The sequence below is a fragment of the Bos grunniens genome, chromosome 12, assembly GCF_055505025.1.
Source record: "Bos grunniens cultivar Pamir isolate PY7600 chromosome 12, Bosgru_T2T1.0, whole genome shotgun sequence".
NCBI classification, from domain to species: Eukaryota; Metazoa; Chordata; class Mammalia; order Artiodactyla; family Bovidae; genus Bos; species Bos grunniens.
The window spans coordinates 92,383,083-92,401,531 of record NC_141176.1 but is presented as its reverse complement, the minus strand read 5'-3'; the positions used below and the strand labels follow the sequence as shown (position 1 = coordinate 92,401,531).

At 51.9% G+C, this 18,449-nt stretch overlaps 1 long non-coding RNA gene across 2 annotated transcripts; it reads right to left on the bottom strand.

The window, feature by feature from the left end:
• Window positions 1-730: 730 nt before the first annotated feature.
• On the bottom strand, window positions 731-12,493 carry LOC147362094 (uncharacterized). 2 transcript variants are annotated; one of them, XR_015137776.1, is made up of 3 exons: window positions 12,329-12,493; window positions 10,912-11,066; window positions 731-913 (listed from the first exon to the last, which is right to left on the bottom strand). It is a non-coding gene; the product is annotated as an uncharacterized LOC147362094 (long non-coding RNA). The 2 variants fall into 2 exon arrangements; XR_015137777.1 differs by lacking the exon at window positions 12,329-12,493 and adding an exon at window positions 9,923-10,015.
• Window positions 12,494-18,449: the final 5,956 nt, after the last annotated feature.

The window sequence follows — 18,449 nt, the reverse complement described above, 5'->3', positions numbered from 1 at the left end:
GTGTCTAGCAAATATATAGGCATACAGACTTCTCATGATGCAGTTATACTGAATTTAGTATATACAATATTCTTGGAGAGTTCTCTTGTCTCTTGCTATCATCAAAAGAGCAAATATAATTTTTAAGTTTTATTACTTTATTTCTAGAACTCTTGTCTCTAAGGTGTTAATGTAAACTATTTTGAAAAATCTTATTTAAAATTCAAAAAAGCTTGCAAATGATTTCTTGTATTCTCCTTGACCAAGGTGTGACTTCACAGATTTTTAAACCTATGAGTCAATCATAAAAAAAAACCTGGCGGGGGGGGTGCGGAGAAAGCCCTTCTACTCCTGCCTAATAGAAAGCATCCTCACTGGGAGAAGTTCTGGCTCCGGCTCTCTGCGTCGTTCGTTTTGCTTCGGGTGCAGTGGTGGTGCGTGGTGGTGGTGATACCTGGCAGGGGACAAAGGAAACAGAAGAGAACCAAAAATGGGATCTGAAATTTGAAAACAACAGGAAAGGGTTTGCTTCCGCCTATGGAGACATCACCGGATAACCTGCTGCAATTTACATCTAATCCCCACCCAATGCTCCTCGCAAGACCCTTGCAAAGTTACTTGAGAGTTCATTTAAGATTGCTGACTGAGATCACAACACAATAATTAGATGAGATTACAGTTAAAATGGAAAGAAAATGAATCAGGCAACAAAACAAAGTGTGGTGCCACCTCGTCCCCGCCTCGTCCCCACCTCGTCCCTGCCACCAGTTCCCGCGGGAGAAACGAAGCTTGGATGAGACGCTGTGTTGCAGAGGCAGCGCCAGCACAGGCGGCTTTGCCTGGCCTCCCCCTGAACCGCGGGACCAGCATCTTCCGCCATCTCTGCTTGTCCTCTTCTGCTTCCTGAAGGACACCGAGGAAAGTCAGAGACGCCCTGCAGAAATACAACGCAAGCCGCCAGCAACAGCTGAGTTAAGAGCTACGTTTTTAATGGGTGAAAAGAAGCAAGTGAAACTAACCTCAAGAACCTAGTTTACCCCTGTATAAAAAAATAAACATTTCAACAGGAAATCAGCATTTTAAAATGAATAGTGAGGTATTGTGCACGCTGGCTTCCAGGCTACATTTTAAAGCTCCGTGCGCAGTGTGCGCTCAGCACTTCTCCACTTGAACCAGCCACGTGTGAAGTGTTCAGAAGCCACATGAGTAAGAGGAAGCCCAGGGAACCGTCTTGGGGGAAAGTGAATGTGGACGTGAAGTGCTGGTTCAGGAGGGAATCTGAGAGCCCAGAAGAGAAGGGGAAGGGCTACCCGCCCCTCAGCACTGTGCCTGCTGTGTCCACACGGACTCGCTCACTCCTGCCCCATGCACAGGGCAGAGCTGCTTGATTTTCCCCAGCCACCCCAGAATCAGCGTGTATGTGCATGTGCGTGTGTGTGTGTGTGAGACTCACAGGTGAGACAACGAGTGTGTGGTCCTGGGTAGCATGTGCTGTGTGTGAGGGAGGTTCTGGTGCTTGTGAGGGTGGTGAGTGCACAGCATGTATGGGTGAGTGTGTAAGGATGTGCACAGTGTGTGTAAGTGAGCATGTAAGGATGTGCACAGTGTGTGTGTAAGGATGTGCACAATGTGTAAGGATGTGCATAGTGAGTGTGGGTGTGTAAGGATGTGCACAGTGTGTGGGGGTGTGTAAGGATGTGCACAACATGTAGGTGAGTGTGTAAGGATGTGCACAGTGAGTGTGAGTGAGTGTGTCCGGTTGTGGACAGCATGTGTGTGTGTGCAAGGATGTGCACAGTGAGTGAGTGAATGTGTCAGGTTGTGGACAGCATGTGTGTGAGTGTGTAAGGGTGTGGACAATGTGTGGGTGTGTAAGGATGTGCACAGCATGTGTGAGTGTGAGCCCAGGAGGGAGGCGAGGGCAGAGCCAGGCTCACCAGCTCCCCGGAGGCTGGGCCACCTCTGCCAGGAAAAGGCCCATCCTGGTCACTCACATTTGACCGGGGCCACGGGCTCCACCCAGGAGGGCCCCTTCAGGGTTTCAGCACTGTATTTGGGTGCCCCCAGTGAACCAGGTGCTGTCTACACCCTGGAGAGACCCTGGTGAGGCCACTGGGCAAAGACCTGGCCTCCCTGGAACTGGCAGCATCCTGGGAGCCGCGTGCCCGCAGCCAGGACCTCCAGGTGGGGAGACCCCCAGCCTCCAGCCCGCCCAGCTGCACGGGGCCCCTGGAGGGTGCAGGAGGGGCTCGGAGGGCTGGTGGGGGAAGTGGGAGGTCCCAGGCATCAAGAGACTTCCAAGTACACCCGCAGGGCCCAGGCCCAGTCAGTTTTCTGGGAAGAAGGGCTTTAAGTCCAGTTCCCCACGAAGTGTCCGCACTTGGGAGGAGCCCCCTACAGTTTTCTGGGGGGCGATCTTGGCCTCCCGTCCCCCCAACCAAACAAGCTCAGCCTCTGGGGGCCTCCCCCCCTTGCTTTCCGTCCTCCGTTTGGGTGACTCCCCTTCCAGGCCTCCCAGCTGGTCAGGAGACGGGAGGTGCTGGGTGGGGCGCATGCAGTCCTCAGCTGCGGGCTACGAATTGACCTGGTGGCTTTCCACACGTCGACTGCCTTTTCCTGGGGACCATTTCCAGCCCACGGAGGAAGGAGAGGGCAGTGGGCACAGAACCCTGTTAACAGAGGGGCAGGTTAACACTGTTCCCTGAGCCGCGCCTTAAGCGGGCAAAGATGCCTCCGAGGCGCCTTGGGGGCTTCGGGCGCGCAGCCCCGCATGCCCCCCACCTGGGCCGCAGGTGAGCCCAGGGCGTCCCTCTGCCATCGCGGTTCTAGGAAAAACGAGGTCTCCCTGGAAGATGGGGGCCGAGGGGCATGAGGTGATGGAGAAGGAGGAGCGTCCTTGGTTGAGGGGGGGACAGACACACAGGCCCCCAAGACTCGGGTCGTGGGGTGCCCAGAGTGGCCAGCTGTTTGTAGTGGTGCTTGGGGTGCCTCCAAACCCCGTGTAGCTGTCTTGCAGCTTCAGGCCGCACCGTGGCCCTAGTAGGTATGGTTTTGAGTTCAGTCTGAAGAAAGTAATTTCAGAACCTCGCGTGGGTGTTGTCAGGGAAGCAGAAGACTGGGTTCTGTTAAATTCTCTCCACTGGCTATCTTGGCTGCTCCTAGGAATTTTAAACTTAGAAGCAACACTTAAGGAAAATCTGAAAATGTGGGCATCTCCCAGGCCCCCTCGTCCCAGGAAGGAGCTCAGAGCCCCCAGGACAGGTTTCGAGGTCTCGAATTCAGCAGAAGGAGGAAGTGATGTGTCATCAGCCCTTGTCACTTGCCAAACTCCGGCCCCCACCCCCCGCGCCCCCCTCCACAAAGCAGAAGGGGGTCTGGAGTTTGCAACTTGTCACACGGAGAAGAGAAACCTTTGCGAGGAGGCTGCTAATGAATTCGGATTGTATAGTTTTCAAAATCTGATGTTTTGCGATGATGACATTAGTGTGGCAACGGAGGGTCTGGGGCGACAAGTCTGTGCAGCTGCTCCCGCTTTGAGACGCTCCAGACAAAGGGGCCAGTGTTCCCGGAGCTGCGGCTCCGCGCCGCATTTGCATAGTCTGTTCTGCCTGATTGACCAGCGGGGCTGCCGCGGGGACCAGCTTTGTTCCCCGATCACTGGGAGATGCCCGGATGACAAGGCTCAGGTGAGAGGCTAAGTGGGCCGGGCCGCCCGCCGCACAAAGAGCAGCCTGGGAAACCCGGCGGGGCCGCCGCCGACCCCAGAGTGGATTTACTTGTTTGCTTTTAAAGACCTCATCAAGTCGCTGGAGGGGAAAGGGAAGGCTTAAGGATTTCAACAGGAATTTACAATGCCTTATTTGGGGGGCAATTTGGGATCCTTCTTTATCCAACAATCCAATGATTTTATGGCACTTGGTTTCCCTGTATTCTTTCACTCCCGAAGTTTAACTAAGAGTTACGCTGTCCGAAGGGAACCAGTTCCAGGCTATGTGGCCAAAAACCTTCACCAATTGAGACAGAATTTGCTCTCTCCCGGAAGCACCGTTTTGAAGAGTTGCGGAGGTCCCTAGGCCAGCCCATCGGAGTTGGGGAATCGAATGGTTTGCTTCCAATCGACGGGCCACACCAGCCCCTCCTTCAGAAGTCCACCGTCTACAAGACACCGCGCACAGCACACCCAGGCGCGGAGCGCCTCCTTCCCCGTCGGAGTTTCATCCGAACTGACGTTTTGATTTCAGCTCAAAGACAAAATCCTGGCCACCCAAGTGCCTCCCCCCGCCCCACCCCACGCCCAGGCCTCAGATGCCTCTGCCGCCGAGGTTCACCCCCACCGGGGAGCGCGGGGGCGGCAGAGCTGGGGCGGGTCTCCGCACCTCCTCTCCGGGGGATTGCCATCTCCGGGCCCTAGACGCTGCCTGTGCTTTGCAGAGATGGGCATCCTGGAGGAGGGGGCCTGGGGGAGGGACTTAATTCGGACGGAGTGGGTGGGGCAGGGGACGAAGCTGGAGGAACCCAGACCAGGAGGGAGAACCTTTCCTGCTGAAAACAGCGAAGGCCGAGAGCACGGGTTCTGCCAGGTCAAAAGGCGCGATTCTGGCGCTGAGCGCGCCCGGGCCGCGCGGACCCCGAGGCCGCGTCCGGATGGGCGGGGTCCCTGCGGGCGGCCCTCTCGCCTGCCCCCGCCCTTCCTCTGCCCCCCCGCACCGCCCACCCGAGCAGAGCAAGTTCTGTGGCAGGTGCCCTCCGGCCGCACCCGTGGGCACCGAAGCCCGGGCAGCCTGGGCCCCAGGCAGTAGCCCGATGGCCGACTCGAGGTCCCGCAGGCGCGGAGGAGGCGCTTCCCCGTCCCCACCCGCGTTCGCTGCGCATGGCAGCGACGCTCATCTCGGGAATATAACGATTAATCCAGCCGCAGGTTTCCAGATAAGTGATTGTGATGGAGATTGTTGGCGAGAAAATAGACAATTATCCGCTGTTAGCTTTACATAAAGATCGCATTAACTCAAATTAGTTATCAGACAAAAGAGCGTCAGCGCGCGCGCCCTGCCCGCAGGGACCCTCGGGCGCAGCCGGGTCCAGCGCGCTGCCGACGGGTAGAAGGACGCGGTCGCGGGGCGAGGGGGCGCGCACGACAGGGCCCCTTCCCCACGCAGGGAATACAGGGCTGCGCTCTCCCGGACGCCGCGCGGTTCCCCAGGGCCTCCAGCTCCGCCCGCGTTCACCGCCCCCCTCGCGGGCTCTCCTTTCCCGCGCGCTCCCCGCCGCGCGCCCCTTTCCTCTCGCCACCCGCGGCCCTGGTTTTGTGTCCTTGCGCCCAGCCGGGACGTCACTCATCCTCCGCGCCCCAGAGGGCGGGCCCTCCTCCTCCCGGCGGAGTCAGACTCGCAGCGCAGGCGTCCTCGCCACGAGGAGCTCGTCCGACGGGGCGGCCCGGCGATGGGGGCTCTGACACGGTCCCTCCCACCTGACGGTGTCGGGGTTGCCCTACGCGGGACCGGCGGACGCGAGGATTGATGGGGAAGGCGGGCTGGGGGAGAAAGGGCGCAGAGTGACCCTTGGGGCCCAGGGACAGTGGCCTGGGGCGGGGGGCGCAGGGACCCGTGGCGCCGGGCTGGGACAGGGGAAGGGCAGGCAGTCCGGACAGGGGGTGAACAGAGGTTGCAGCCGTCCGCACACCAGGCTGCGTCCTGTGTCCCTACTGGGGCTGCCCCAGGCCTGTCCGCGCCCCGACTTCGCTGGCGCCGTCGGTGCAGATGCACAGGCCCACGGGCGGCCCGCGTCTCTCGCCTGGCTACAGGCCCGGCGGGGCCCCCACGGCCGCCAGCACGCCCTCGCAGGCCGGCCTCCCGGGCCCCCAGGGTCCCCAGGCCCTGCTGAATAGGGCGGATAATGACCCCTGGTTCCCAAGGCAGGCTTTCTGCTGCCTGGTGCGCTTGGATTTGTGTGGTCCAAGCCTTTCCCAGCTTGTCCCATTCTGTCACTGGGATAAGGGGCTCCCTCGGCTCGTTTGCACCTGCGTCGCTTTTGGCTCCTTCAGGAATGCGCTGAAGCTTGTAATCAGCTTTGTGAAGCCATTGAGTGCACGGCTGAGTGAAACTTCCAAAGCTCGAGGAGAACCGGCCGGCTGAATAGGAGCCAGCATGGGGCTGCTCTCCAAGCCTCCGCGCTGCCAAATTCCAGCAGACGCCGCACAATCGCCCCGCGGGCTCCGCTTCCCCATACTGAGAGCAGGGAGAAAAGAAAGGCGAAAATCCCAGTCACCCAGGTTGGCCGTTTGTTCCCAGATTAATGGCAAACGTCCTCCCTCCCATCCCTGCCCCCCAACTTAGCTCACCGACTCAGGAAACATGAGCCAGGGGAGCGCAGGCGGTTATTAATAACTGCGCCTCTGATTTCACTCCGGGGCCTGGAGGTTCCCCAGCTCGGTACCCCAACCCCAACTGCTCCTGGGTCGGCCTGGCATCTATGGGCTCTTGGCTGGAGCGGGGGCCCTGGATGGGGCCCTACCCAACAGGAAACAAAATCAACACCCCGGCCTGCTTCTTCTCCAGGCCCCTCGATCTGCCCAGTGGGACCCCCAGTCCCTGGGGTGGGACTTGTGGGGCTCTGCAAGGGAGGAGGGTTCAGGGAGGCAGAACTGCTCCGACATCGGCGCAGGGAAGATGGTTCTGTTTATTTCCGGGCAGATGGTAGACCTCGAACCGGGCAGCCTGCAGCTGGGGCTGCCACGGTGGCTGTGTTCGAGGCTCTGGGGCAACCCCTGTCCTCCGAGCAACTGGGCCTCCTGAGAGACCAGCGCCTCAGAAGAGGCCTCCCCTAGGCCGGCCCAGACGCCTGGTCCCTCTCTTCCCACAAGGTACCCGGCCGGCTCTCTCCGAGAAAGGAACGCCTGGGCAGCGAGTAGCTGGGCAGCGAGCGTGAGGCCAACCCGCGCTCCTCAGCGTCCGCACCCGCAGCGTCCGTCCGGTCAGCTGGCCGGACAGGCCTCGGCTCTCTGTGGTTACTGCATGGCTCTGCATTAGGATGCGGCCAGCTCCCAGAAACACTCCTTGCCTGAACACCGTCCACTCAAGCCTCTGGACTCTAAGCCTGGAAGGGGGAGCTCCGGAACACGGGGTCCTTTCTCCCCATCCCGCCGAGGCCCTTGCAGACGTCACCTGGGCAGGCACAGTGCACGCAGCCTCACACTTGCTGGGGAGGGCTTCAGCTCAGAATTCTTCCGCCCACAGTCTGCAAGGGCGCGCGCATCGTTTAGGATTCCATCTGGATTTGCTGCGGTGTTTCCCCCTGCCGCCGCGCCTTGTTTGTGTGGGTGTATCCCACCGCCTGACTGCGGCTCTGGGTGAGAGATGGTCCCTGGTGTGTTGGGGGGCCTGACAGGCCTCCCTAAGCACCTAACGGACCATGAAGCCCAGCGGATGTGTGAACAGGTGGAGGGGCGAGTGAGCTCCTGGGACGGCCCTTGTTGCACTCTTAGGAGACACGGAGGGGCAAGAACGCTCCCATTCATATATGGCAACTTGTCAAGGGGCGTAAGAAGCTACAATGTGTCAGCGAGGACCGGGAAGAGGGGCCAATGGTGAAACAGGCCGTGTGAGCTGTTCTCAGAGGGGCCGAGTGACTGCCGGGGACTCACGGGCCACGATGTGATCAGCGACCAGGAGAAAACTAGCAAAGCTTTGTCCGGTTTTCAAACACGCTGTATCGTCTAAGAGCAGATAATCCTCCCCTCCCTCCCATCCTGAGCCCCCTAAGTGATCCAGGAGGGAAGAGACGGTGTCTCTGGGCTGAGGGCTGGCACAGCCCTTTGTAGCCGCTGAGCCTCCCCGAGTCCGTTCCGCTCTTCCTGACGTTTCAACTTTCACGTTTTATTGGAAAGTTGGATGTGTAGTTTTCGGCAGCGTTTCTCCTCCGAACCGTCCTCGGGAACGAGTCGGGAGGCTACGCAGTAATTCAGAAATTAGTGAAATTTTATTCTTGGTGGGGCGTTGGATTAAGAGGCTGGGAGAGTGTGGCGCGAGGCAACGTGTAATTGCATGATAAGGCTCTCACGAGGAATTTATTGGCCAAGTTGCTATTTCTATTCCTTCCTAATCTCGTTGAGCACATTCATTCTCTGCAATCTGTCTCCATAATCTTCTGTGCGAGAACGGCAGCCAATAGAAGCATGCATGTTTGGAGAGAAGAGGAAATATGCAGAAGCGTGATAAACTGATGCTAATTATCCATATTTAGGACACCGAGTGCAGAAGATCAAGGTTTACAAATAACGAACCAGAGCCAATGGTGATGGCTTCCTCGTGCAGAATATGTTGGAGGCAACCAGATAAGGGTTTCACGGGCAGGAGAGATTTATTGGTCAAAGGGTTCACCTTCCACTTTTCCACTTTTATATAGCAGTAAATTATTTAGGCTAAATTCACCAGAACATTACTCTTTTATTTGGCTGGCTGCCATGACTTGCTCTTTCTTTGTGGCCTTTCAATGCAAATCCGTGTAGTGTAACATCAGCTGATAAGGGACACATAATTGAAGTCATAGGTAATTCCCTTTAAATCGGACGTAGAGGACGCTGAGGTAATGCTCCCAGGAAGAGTGAGACGTGGGGAGAGCAGAGGGCTGCACGCAGAGCAGCATCAACCTCGCCAGAAACACGTAAAGGTGGACCCTCCCCGTGTGCCCAGGGGACTGTGTCTCCGGCCAGCAGGCTCGTGCACACAGTTGGTGCTGGAGCACAGAGGCCATGTGTCAGCTGTTCCTGTCTGGAATCCTTGTCATTGAAAAGTTTAACAATCGAAACAAACTCCTTCTCTTCTCTCTACGGTCCCTACACCACCTCGAACTGACCTGATGTTTCACACTGGGTCCCAGGCCTCCCGAAGACTTGCTCTGGGAAAAGGTGCAGAAAGACTTCAGGCTGGAGCTGTCGCCCCGCACGCTGTGGGCTCGGCGGGAGTGATTTTCCTGCATTATGGTAATTGCCTTGTAAAGGTTCCAGGAAGCGCGCACAAGTGGAGCTGAGTATTCTGATACACATTTGTGGGCTCATCTTGAAACCTAGAATATTCACTAAATCCCATTCAGTGGCACTAACTTTGATTTTTCCGTTTTGACTCATCGTCAAGCATCTGCTTGGGTACCAATCGGAAAACTGGTCCCCTTCCTTCATCCTTTGAGAGTCTTCTAGAGTTTTCATCAGGAGCCTTTGCAGACGCGTTGGGCCACCTCTGGTCCAAGGCAATAGGACTCCTCTGTCAAATGCGTATTGTGATCTAGTGAGAACCAGCTATTTTAAATACAAGACTCTCTAGAATAAAGAGAGCCATGCTGAAGTTTGGGTGTGAAACTTGTAATCCCTCTGTAAGGAAGTATCATGGAAGACTAGACGATCCTTGATGTGACTTCTCTTCAGCCCAGACCACGTGGACAAGAAATTATCCACAGGTTATGAACACACGCGCGCACTTTTTCTTTTCCACCAGCCTGAGATGCCTCTGACAGTGAGACGCGTCTTTATCTCACGTGCCACTACGCATGGAAAACTCTGCCACTTAGAGCTGTGAGCTGTCACCGAGGGTAACGGTGTACTTAGATTCCGAAGATGATGGAACAAAATGTGTGTCTTAGAACCAAGAAAACGCAGTGTGCGCAGCTGTCAGTGATTCATGAATGTGCACCATTTTGCCCAAAATGTTTAAACAAGTATTCGTTATTCTATAGAAATTAACTCTGCTAAAATGAACAGATGTGTTAACATGTAGTCAACAAAGGCAGCAGCTACTCTACAGTTATGTGGTTAAAAAATGTAGCATCAACACAGTTATCCCTTCAATTCACCAAAAAACAAAAGAGAGAGAGAAAAGACAAGTATTCTTTCATCAGTAATACTCTAGCCATTGAGGCTAAAGATGTAAGTGGCTGGCATTTCTGGAAACATTACCTAGACTTCGGAAAGAACCCCAGTTCTTCGGTTTATTTGGTGCATCAAGATTCCCTGCCAAAATCAGTGTGTCGCTGCCCACATGGACATGTCCTGCCAAAGTAGAGTGGTGGACTGAGGTCAGTGTCATTACTGGCTGGGGTTTGGTTCTGAAGACTTCATCCGGAGAGGTTGTTCCCCAGGGTCTGCTTTCCCCCCCGAATTACAGAGTGTTCACCAAGGCGAGAGAAGAGGGCCTACACTCTGCCTGCGTGCTCCGCCTGTCCTCACCGCCCTTCTCCCCTCACTGGCAACCATTCCAGCTACAGAATTAGCCATTATTATGAAAACAGGACTAAACTCAGAGACCACTATATCTAAGATGACCAATATAATGCAAGGAATCTGTTAAACTGTGTATCGGTTGAAGCTAATTTTCAAAATTTAACTTCTTTTTTAAGATGAAATTCAGTTTTTTTTTCTTAAATTTGCCTGCGTTCCTGTATTTGGACAGTGGCAAATCTTCACCCCTCCTCCCACCCCGCAACAGTGGACCTTGGCAGAATGTGGACGAGGAAAACAGTGGGGAAGTTACCCAAACAACAGACCAAGGGATTCTCAATGTGGCTGCACCCTTCTGGGCTGAGCGGGGTGTGTGTGTCTGTACCCCACAGACATGTGCCTCGCAGGTAAGGGAGCAAATGCGGAGGAGGGTGGGGGTGCCAGGGAGAAGGGCGTAGAAGCTGCAGGTACTACAAGCTTGGGTTGCTGTCTCTGTGAACCAAGACGAGCTTGGTTTTTCATCTGACCTCAGGATGACAACAGAGCTGTGAATGTGTCTCTGAGCCCAACTCCACTCTGGGTGGAAAAAGTGAGTGGTTAGCTTGGTGTGTAGCTGTGTCCTCTGCCCTTACTCCTTCTCTCCAGAACCTGCCCCCACCCTGAATCAACTGACGTCAAATATATATGCAGCGCATGCAAGCTTCACGAGGCACCGCTGTCATAAGTACCTAGTTGCCACTGACTCTTCCAGTAAAGCAGAAGATGCTTCATGTACTTGTCTTCCCGAGTCACACTCCTGGGACAATTTCCCGGGGGTGTTGCAGCCCCTTCAGAAAGGTCTCTGAGCCGGATTCTTATCTGCGGGTAGGACACACCGAGGTATCTGAAATAAACACAGAACTCCAATCACTGTTTGCCTGTGAACTGGTTAGCAAGATGATTACAAGATACTGTAAATGCGCTTGGCATGTTGAAACATACTTTCAGCTCCAACGACTTCAAATAGCTCTTAGTAAAACAAATAAACAGAATAATGGTGGGATTTATTTGGAATTATTCATTATGGGACGACCCAAACCATGACGTTTCTAATCACGTCTTAATTTTCTTGGTAGGATCAAAGGGTTTTCATATCTTGACACATTCCTCTCCCTGGGCCCGGAGCCGTGGCTCTCCGGTTCTGTGGCTCTTGGAGCTGATGGAATGTTGGGGGTCTTTTGTGGATCATGCATGGTTTGCTCTGGTTTCTACACAGTAAAACTGAAATAAATACCCAGGCTGACTGTCCTAGATTATCATCTATGAGTTGATGTGTTAAATGAGCCCGTTGCTTTAAAGGTTATAAATGACAAGATTTTTACTATTACAAGTAATTTATAGCTATTTCCTGTTTGACATGACAGATTCTCATGGAGAAGTCCAAATTTGTCTGCTTGACATACATTTATTTTAACACTTTCCCCTTCTCCAAATTCTAGCGTGTATTAACTACTGTTTTCCTAGGTGTCAATTTGCACCTGTGGGGTCTACCTCTTGAGGCTTCAATGCGGTCCCTGGTCTCCCCTCCAGATGGCTGCCTGCATTTCAGCAGCTAATGTGGGTGATTACTGCATATTTATTGTAATTTATAAAAATCACAGGAAATGACATTTTTATTAGTCACTGACTCCACCATCACCAACTGCAAATGGATGTTATGCATATAAATCCATTAAAAAAATTGTTCTTCCAAAATCAAAAGCTCTTTCTAGTCTCTAATTCTGTGAAGTGGCCATGCTCCCTTCTGCTTCCCATGGGCGGGACCCCAGAGGAGCTCAGACCTCAGCTTATTTCAGTGCCGGCAACATCTGTGCCGGGACTGGAATACAGGCCAGGGGTGTGCCCTCCGCGACAGAGATGAAGATCCAGAAATGCCAGGACCGCAGCCCGAGGAGGCGTGGGAAGGGCAGATGAGAGCGGAGGCTCGGGACTCGGTTGCCGCCCTCAGCATCACTTCTGGCCGCAGTGAAGATGACTTCCTGTTTGTGGTCATCATCACGCAGTGTGTGTGTGTTTGCAGCCGGAGCTGGTTCTGGCCAGAGATGAAACCTAACAGAATCCTGCCTTCCTGGTTCCTCCCTCCAGCCCCAAGAAGGCCTTGCTCACCTGAGAACGGAGGGCGAGCACTAAATCTTAAAGGCGGAAGAGGAATTGTCTGTGTTGAAGCAGGGTCGGCAATGCAGAGAGTTTACCATCAGCCAAGGCAGGGACTGTGAAAGATGAATCCGGGTTGAAAATCTGCCAGTTTATTTCACATAAAGTAGGGAATATCTGAGGGGCAGAAGAAAAGAAGATGGGGGCACTGCTGGGTGCCCCCCTAAAGCATCTCAAACACACAAAGCATCTCCAATCTACATGCAGTCAGACGCGGGGGATGTAGGGTCACTCGGGGAGTATCGTGTGCAGCTCTGGTGGGGACACGTGAGTTGGGGTCAGAGTGGTTATCCACACCACACAGTTGATGGGAAGGTCAAGGGAAGGGAGGTCCTGAGAAGAGGGAACAGGACGAAGCTGTCACCGGGGCAACGGGGTCTCGGAGCAGAGATAGCAGTGGGGTCCCTAGAAGCCGAGAAGTGGAGAGAGGGCAGCGTTCTGGAGGGAAGAGGCGCTGGCAGCTAGAAGGCTGCAGAGAGGAGCTCACGGTGCCCAAACATCCCCGTGTGCTGAGATGAGGGCCACTGTCAGCCCTGAGGATCCAGGTGGGAGGTGGGCAGGGAGCAGACACCACCACCCGCCCCAGAGGGGAGAGGGCAGGCCCCTGGGAGGGGCTGGACACCATACCGGGGACTTGGGGAGGAGCAACCACAGTGGTAACCACAGCCTTCCCTAAAGCCCCGGCAGGCGCCGGACACTGCCGTTCTTCCCCTCACTGCCTTGTCCTGTCGAAGAATCTGCTGCCCTCTTTAGAGCCGAAAACCATACAGCCCTGGCATCTGGACCCAGGCTGGGCTGACTCGCCAGTGTGGCTTTCGCCACTGCTGTCCAGAGTGACCAGGCTGGGAGGAAGTGACCTAGAACCACGTGGAGGGGCTGCTGTGACCTCGGACAGAGAGAGAGTAAGGTTTACCCTCCAAGGAGGCAACTGACCCAGGGCCTAGCGCCTACAGCCCACCAAGGGGCTTCCTCCAGGTGCTGCCACATGTGTTTACAAATAGGAAATGAGGGCTCAGAGCACACCGCTAACACACGGGGACGCTCACATCCCAGCTCACACCTGACGACCGAGATGCTCCCAGCCACCCACCCGGCCCCCTCAGTGAGACCCGCGGGGCAGGAGGGACGCGAGACACGTCGGTGGGATGCGGGGGAGATGCACCGAGGGCCATGGAGTATGTGAGACAGGGTATTTAAGACATTTAAGCTCCCCACGGGCAGCCCTGCTGCACAGGAGCCCCGAGGAACGCGCTGGGTCTGGGGGCCTAACTCAGGGGGGTTATTGTTGTGTTTCTTCTCCTAACCGTGTCCAACTCTGTGCAACCCCCCGGACTGCAGTCCGCCAGGCTCCTCTGTCTATGGGATTTCCCAGGCAAGGATGCTGGAGTGGGCTGCCATTTCCTCCTCCAGAGGATCTTTCCAACGGAGAAACTGCAGGATAAAAAAATCTCTCCACTTTTTTTAACTTCAAGTAATCAGTTGTAAGAAGAGAGAAGAGTTGAGGCAGAATCTAGAAATTAAGAGGCTTAAGAGACATACCAACTAATTAAAGTATGAACCTATTTGAATTCTAATTGAAAAAATAAATTTAAAAGCTAACGCTCATGGATGCTTGACGATTTGAACACTGATGGGATATCTGACGAACTTAAGGACGTGTTGGTTTTCTCCAGTGCAAGCATGGTATTATGATTATACTTGAAGAAGAATATCTTCTATTTCAGAAGTACAAGCTGAAATACTCACAGATGAAGTTACATAATGTCTGGGTTCACTGCAGGCAGCGCAGCAATGGAAAGGGTCCGGGGCTAAACGGGGTGATGGGTATGTGAGCTTCCGCATGTCATTTACTTTTATGTATGTTCCAAGCCCTCCATGATAAAAGGTTAAAACTAAGATTTAAGATTGCCAGGGAAACAACTCGTATTGAAATGCAAATATCAGAATATATTTTAAAAATATTGTGTGATATAGTAATAATTTTCCTCCATAATGCACTAAGTAACAAGTTCTGTGGCAGATCCAAAAGCGACTGCAATTTCAAAGTGGCTGGGAGCATAAATGATATTTTGAAATGTAATATTTGCAACAAGCATACTGTGACATGAACATACTGATTATTTCCGTTGGTAAGAAAGTTGTCGGGAACGTTACTGCTCCCGTGGCGTGTGGGCTACTGAGATGCTGGCTTTCAGTTAAAGGGTAATAGAAATAAAGGTGACTAGTTTTCTGTCCAAGTTCAGCGGACATTCTGAGTTCTCTTCATGGGGTATTTGGACCCCAGGGTAGCTTGGCAGACCTCAGGGTAGCTCAGAGTAGCTCACCGGACCCCAGGAGAGCTCGGTGGACCCCAGGTTAGTGGCCATGTTCTCAAGGCGTGGGGGTGTTCTGGGGTGAACACCGTGCTTTGCTCTCTTTGTTCTAGAGAGACAGGCCACATCTGATGTGGGGATTGGAACAGATTTTACATCCTGGTTCTTAGCTGTTTGACACACTCCTGGATCTGTCTTGGCTTCCTCTTCTAGGACCCATGTGGAATGGCTCATTCAGAGACAAGTTGGGAATCCCAGCATTCCTCTTTCCTCTCCCTGATGGAAAAATGGCCAAGTTAATACCCCATATTCATTGTACCACTTAGGAGTTGTCTGTAGTGATAGAGAACCAGATTCCTAAAATGTTAGAATAAATAGAGGCCTTAAGGGGACTTCCCTGGCGGGTTCAGTGGATAAGCCTTCGCCTTCCAATGCAAGGGTTGCAGGTTTGATTCCTGGCCAGGGAGCCAAGATCCCACGTGCCTCGTGGCCAACAAAGCAACACATAAGACAGAAGCCTGTTCTCTGTCGGGCAGCAGTGGAGATGCAGACATAAAGAGCAAATTTGGGGACACCGCGGGAGAAGGAGTGAGCGGGAAGAATCGAGAGTGGCATGGAAACATTTGCATTACCCTGTGTAAAACAGATGGCTGGTGTTAACGCGCTGTGTGACTCAGGGAGCTCGACCCAGTGCTCTGTGGGGACCGCGAGGGGTGGCATGGGGTGGGAGGTGGGAGGGGGCTCCAAGAGGGAGGGGACATATATGCCTATGGGTATTCATGTTGATGTATGGCAGAAATCAGCACAATATTGTAAAGCAAGTATCCTCCAATAAAAAATTTGACCAAAAAAACCCAGAAGCAATATTGTAACAAGTTCAATAAAGACTTTTAAAAAAAGGCCTTAAGGAGGATGTACTGCCTCTGCAGACGGGAGGTGATGCTCAGAGGAGCGACTTGGTCTGTTGCCTGAGGAACCTGCCTGGTTCACGGAGCCCTAGTGTCTCAGGAACGTCCCCCAGCAGACTTCCCCCAAAGAAATACTTCATTGCTTTGTTTATTAAGGAGTTAGGTTCAACTTAAAATATTTTATGTGCTAACAACTCTGTAGTTGATTGAAAAAAGTAATAGATGTCAGCTGAAGGAACAAAGCAATATTTTAATGACATTCTTAAATGACTATACTGTATTACTAAAGGCAAGTGTGTCTGCTATTGGAATCAGATTTTGCTGCCACACCTTCATGTTCAATACTGATTTTTATGTGGGACTTTGATTTTTTATAAAGTAGTTTTCATTTGCTAGTAATTAATTTATTATTTCTTCATTTTACCTTGGGGTATTTCTTCCAGCATCAAGTGACACTGTTACTGAACACTGAGCTTGGAGCACAAAGTTCACGCGTTGAGCTGTGAGTCCCGTGATCCCTTCCGCTGGCCTGTTTTAAGACTCTTTGTAGGCAATTGTGAGTACTTCTCTAGAAAAATGAAAGGTTTCCAGAAGCAGGAAAACTACAGATAACTGATATTTGGATATTCCTGCAATGAAACTCAAGTTTCAGGCTATAATAAAGCCTGTCAGCTATCACATAGCGACCCCCAAAGCTTCCAGGCAATGGTTTGAGGACTCACTGTTAAATATTAACAGACAAAAAAGATGACTAGACTTTTGTGGAAAACCTCCAGCAGGAAAGACTGAGTCCAAAACTAACATGCATAGGGGATTCAGAAAGAACAGAAGCTATTGAGGGCAAATAAAAAGTATTTTTAAAAAATCACAAAGAAGATATGCATGAAAAAAATCAGCATTTCAAGAACTGATGCTTTCGAATTGTGGTGCTGGAGAAGACTCTTGAGAGTCCCTTGGACAGCAAGAAAATCAAACCAGTCAATCCTAAAAGAATTCAACCCTGAATATTCATTGGAGAGACTGATGCTGCAGCTGAAGCTCCAATACTTTGACCACCTGATTCAAAGAGCCGACTCACTGGAAAAGACCCTGATGCTAGGAAAGACTGAGGGCAGGAGAAGAAGGGGACGACAGAGGATGAGATGGTTGGATGACATCCCTGACTCGATGGACATGAGTTTGAGCAAGCTCTGGGAGACACTAAAGGACAGGGAAGCCTGATATGCTGCAGTCCATGGGGTCACAAAGGGCCGGACACGACTCGGCGACCGAAAAACAACAATACATATATACATGGAAACTCAGAGAACAGTGTAAATCTTGGAATTTAGAAATATGATTCCTGAAAAAACAATAGAAGAAGTGCAAGATAAATATGGGACACTCTTCAAGAAATCAGAGCCTAAAAAGAAGGTGGGAGGATAGAGAATGAAAGGAAAAAATTGTACAAAGTCAGAGGGTGATGGAGATGTGTCTTCTAACGGGAGCTTCAGAAAGAGAGGACAGAGAGAGTAGAGAGAAGAATGCTTCAAAAATTAATAAAATTTTCAGAATTGCAGGGCATGTCATTTGAGATGGAGAGAGTACAGCAAACACACAAAGAAGTCTTACATAACGCACGTCTTCCTGTGGCTTCAGGAAGCAGAGAGAGAGACGCAATCAAAAAATGACTCACAGAGGGAGACCAAGAGAAACCAGCAAACAATAAAAACAGGTCGAAGAGAATGGATCTAGAATCCAACAGAATGGGTTCGATCCCTGGGTCAGGAAGAATCCCTGGAGAAGGAAATGGCAGCCTACTTCGGTATTCTTGCTTGGAGAAGCCATGGACGGAGGAGCCTTGCAGACTACAGAGCGTGTGGTCACAAAGAGCTGGACCTGAGTTAGTGCCTAACCCGCCACCGTAGCCAACACGGAAAAAGATTGAGAGCTTGCCCCCTAAAATCAAGAATAAGACGACAATATTGTCTCCTAGCTTCTCTTCAACATTGTGCTGGGGGTTCTGGCCAGTAAAAGAAGACAAAGAAAAAAAGATGCCTAGATTAGAGCGGAAGGAAAAATCTTTACTTGCTGGTACTAAAATTGTCTTTGTCAAAAATCTCATAGAAGCTGCAAAATGAACCTACCATAACTTATAAGAAATTTATCAAAGTTATAAGATTCAAGGCCCAGATTAAAAAAACCAGTGGTATTTTTGTATCAGAAAATGAAATATAAAAAGCACTACTACTCACGGTAGCAGAAGGAAATACGAAACAGTTCGGGAGAAAAATGGCCAGAGATGTACAAGATCTGCACGTGAAAACAAACATTGCTTTCAAAAAGTTAAAGATTTAAATAAATGGAGAAATACAACAGGCAGTGAAGTGGAAGAGCCAGTATTATTAAGGTATCAAGTCCCTCACAATTCAAAGGGTTTTGAAAAGCCAAACAATCTTGAAAAAATGAAAAAGTAGGAGAATTTACACTATTTGTTGTTAAAGCTTATTTTAGAACTGCAGTGTCCAGTACTGTGTGGTGTTGGCAGGAAGATGAGCCGATAAATCAGTGTATCAGAATAAGGAGTCCAAAGACAGATCCAAACACATATTGCCAATTGATTGTCAACAAAGGTACCAAAGCAGTTTAATGGAAAGAATAATCTTTTCAAACAATGAAATTGTTAGAACTAGTGAGCAGCCACATGCAAAAAGCATTAACCTTTACCTCATACACACAGGAGTCAGTGCAGACGCACCGCTGGCCCACATTCGGGACCTCATAGGAGTCAGTGCAGACGCACCGCTGGCCTACATGTGGGGCCTCATACACAGGGGTCAGTGCAGACGCACTGCTGGCCCACATGCAGGACTC